This window comes from Pagrus pagrus (genome assembly GCF_965226575.1).
Source record: "Pagrus pagrus genome assembly, chromosome: 11".
In the NCBI taxonomy this organism is placed as follows: Eukaryota; Metazoa; Chordata; class Actinopteri; order Spariformes; family Sparidae; genus Pagrus; species Pagrus pagrus.
In genome coordinates, this window is record NC_140195.1 from 33,871,932 (window position 1) to 33,875,833 (window position 3,902).

The window sequence follows — 3,902 nt, forward strand, 5'->3', positions numbered from 1 at the left end:
ATTTTACGTAGATGAAAAAATGCAGACCTTGAAATTTGTTTTATGTGGGAAGTTGAAGGACATCTCTTGATCAAAGATAACTCCCAGATTCCTGATGGTGGTGCTGGAGGCCAAGTTAATGCCATCCAAACTAGCTATATTATTAGACAATAACTTAATTGGAAGTGAATTTAGGTACACTTAAAAAAGTGCAAATGAAGTTGAGTTTGTTTTAAGCCGTTTTTCTTCATTATTCAGTATATTAAATAGTTCTAGCAGTAGTTATTTAGTGTACTTATGAAAGGAGTTATTACTTAGCAATACACTTTCTACATATTACATGTATGTGCTAGTAGCCTACATTTGTTTTCATTTCATTCCCAGTTATGATACAACAATTTGTAGGAAGTCGCAAAATGAAACGGGTTGTAATTTATATATATATATATGCATTTATTTCACATTTGATATACAGTCTATAGTACAGGCCCTGGAAAGAAAGGCGCCTAATTCAAATAGCAACGTTTGCATCTTTGCCATCCAATCAGCGCATTGCGCTCAGCTCAGCCTCTTTGAGCTCCACGATTCACGGCGCTTCATTCTGGTCAACGTTGCTGTTGAATGACATTGACCAGCTAAAGTCTCCGTCGCGAGGCGAAGCAAGCCCAAGCCTACTTCTGATTCACAGTAAGTACATTCAATGTTTTTAATTTCTGATTGAATGGTCATACATTCTATATTTCCATTCATCACACCGGCTAATTTTATGATTTCGTTGGCGAGTCATGATGTGTTTCAGCAACTTCAGTCATCGTAGCCAGATAACCAACGTTAATGTTAGCTAACGTCAGTCTTACAGCTACTGTAACTGTAAGTTAACCTATTATTACTGCTCTTGGTAGCGGCAGCGTTACACCTGTGTGTATGTGCTTCAGTAACACAGTGTAATATTACATGATGAAGCGTGGTGTGGTTTCTTTAAGGGGTAGAGCAGTGCGTGTGCGCATAGGGTCTGTGTGTGTGTAGTGAAGCGAGCGGCAGGTGAGGTTGGAGCAGACATTAGCAGAGCAGAGGAAGAGGTTAGCCGTGCATGTACAGTTCAGTATGTGGCCAAATAAACGCACAAGCTTCTCCAGACCACGTAATGTCTCTCCTATTGTTTTACCAACTACTGTCTGACAGCAAAGTGAAGTGAAGCGTGTTAGCCCTGAAGCTAACCGGCTTCAGCCCAGGAGGAAAACGTACTCCCCTGCGCTCTGCCACTACGGTCTTAGCCTACTGTACATGTTAACCGGTCGTCTAGCTGCTTAGTTTATGACTTTAATTTAAACTACTTCCAAGAAATAACGGACCTTATCAGCCAACCTGAAGCTTATGTATGACAGCTATTCATGTCTGCAGTCAGATACAGTATAGTCATGTCAGTACAGTATCTGAATGCAAAAACGTCAAAATAACGTGACCTCTATTGTTCCTACACCAGTAACTTGTAATAGCAGCTCAAGAATCGTAAAAGTAGAGGAAAAGATTGATTAATTGATTGATAAATAAAATCAAAATAAATAAATGTATACATGATATACACCTCTTACTGCTAGATATGACCATGGTTGGAAAATTGCACAGTACACGTGAGCACATCTTTGTAATATAAAGATAAAATGCTGTGTAGCATTAATAAAACAAATTGCCTGTAAATGTGGTAATTGGACAGAGGCTGTAATTTCAAGGACTTACACACTTGTTCAGCACACTATGTTTATGCTGTGATTCATAGTTATAACCACTGTTATTATTTCTATGTTGTCCTCAGATGAGCACTAAACCAAAGAGCCACAAGGCAATGTGAGAGGGGGAGTGGATGGTGAGACTGAGGACATTTACCAGCTCTGGGGTTTGGCCTGCTGGAGAACGCAACAGACCAGCCCCGAGGCAGCGCTAATGGCATGATCTCTACCAGAAGGTAAAGTACATCAAAATATCCACCTATTACTCATGACCATTGTTTTGAGTTACATGTAGTCTATTTAAAAGCTTCTGTGATTTCTATAGCAGCTAGATCACACGGAAACTGACCACCAGTAATTACTAAATACATGTTGGACTATTTACTGGTAGCAGTATTGGTATACCATACTGATAAAATTTCTCAGTTTCCAGAAAGCAGGTTAAAACGTAAGTGAACCCTGAGATGAGGGAAACTCTGGGGTTTTGTTTTTTTTCCGTAAATGAGAGGTATCTTAAACTCTGTGTCAGTCACCATGGTAACTGACTCTGGGAACCTAATGTGCTCTCTAGCAGGTTTACTTAAAGAAACCCTGAGTCTGACGGAGCTGTCTGACAGGGCCCTTTTCTTTTCTTCTCAACAGTATCATGTTGAAGCAGAAATAATTCACATAGTTTTACAACAGGGGGATTATTTAGATTCGTTTAGATTAGCTCCCATTCCCTGAGCCGAACGGTACCACTCCTCATCAGTCCGTCATTTATCTGAACAATATTCTCAGTCTGGCTGCACATGGAATATCAGACTACACGTCTGATATTCTAGCTGACGTGCTCTCAGACGTCTAGCTGACGTGCTCTCAGATCTTGACCTCTTCATTTTTATCACTTTGCAGGTTAATCAATCACCTTCCAGCAGTCAGAAAAAGAGGAATCATTCACATTTCATTTGGCTTCTTTTTTTCCCACAGATAGCTACAAAACCCATCAGCCTGCATTGCCTCCAACAACGCAATTTCAAAGTACATGTTTCTAATTTTCTGCCGCATTTAGGATAATATTAAATAACTTCAAGTGCTATCTGTAGATAAAAGTGAGTGTCTGCCTCTTGGGTCCTGGGGGTGAGTGACGCCCTTAGCCTCTGGCCACCCAGCGACCTGACTCAGGACCAGCTCCTCTGCCTCTGTCAGACGTGGTGGAGGTGGAGGTGACCACCACCTCTGCCTTCTTCCACATGTTCATTTACTCAGCAGGATGTTAGGAGACAGGATGTGTGTTAATCAGTAGGTATCTGTTGGTGGTAAAAGCTGCTACTAGCTGAAATATCCACTGAATTAACTCACAAGACTGTTTTTATAGTCTATACTCAGAGTTTCACTTCACAGATTAAGTCAACTCAGAGTTCAGGGTTAGGCTTCGAGTTTGTTGAACCTCCTTTCTGGAATACCCCTTTGATGTACTGTTCAAAATAATATGATTATGCTGCGTGACTTACATTATCTCTTGTCTATTTGGTCAACAGACGCTGTTCTTCTGGAGTTTCCACAGACAAGTGTCTCTGATGTGTCCGCGGCCATCAGACAAAAGTGTAACAATGAGCAGTTCAGCCGAAAAAAAAGGAACATAATGTGTGGTGTGTGTTTCTGTATGGTGGGAGGGGTTAGGCGTGCAATAATAAGGAATATTGTTTTTCATTGTTCACTATTTCTCAGTGTTCTGTAAAGTTTATGTGTAATGTTTAAGTCTTGCTGACTGAAATGGACCTATTTCTACAAGGTGTACTAAAGTACCAATAGTTAAAAATGTTTAAAAGCCATAACGTAAATGTTCATACATTTGTTGTATAAATGTTAAGAGACAGTACAAGTTTTTTGTATTTACAATGTATTATTCTAATTTGGATATGGTACGAATAGATTAAAGACTATTTTTTCACCTGGAAGTAGTCCCACAAGTTTCACTTTCACAGCCTTTAGTATGCTGGTAATACATTTGCAAACATGTGCAAGGTAGATAGTAATATAGCAAAGTAAAGAGAAAGTATATTGACTATTATGCAAAGTATGCTTTTTTAGCAATTGGAATAAGCCAAACATATAATTAAGCATATTAGCACAGTAAGAATATATTAAAGTATAAAGCTTATATATTTTTGAGACACTAACAAATCATTTTTAATGTACTTATGATACAAACAA

At 39.1% G+C, this 3,902-nt stretch overlaps 1 long non-coding RNA gene across 1 annotated transcript; it reads left to right on the top strand.

Annotated features, from left to right (window-relative positions):
- The first annotated feature begins 542 nt into the window (after nucleotides 1-542).
- Nucleotides 543-3,598, top strand: LOC311264660. The gene is made up of 3 exons (XR_014623484.1): nucleotides 543-666; nucleotides 1,793-1,942; nucleotides 3,227-3,598. It is a non-coding gene; the product is annotated as an uncharacterized lncRNA (long non-coding RNA).
- Nucleotides 3,599-3,902: the final 304 nt, after the last annotated feature.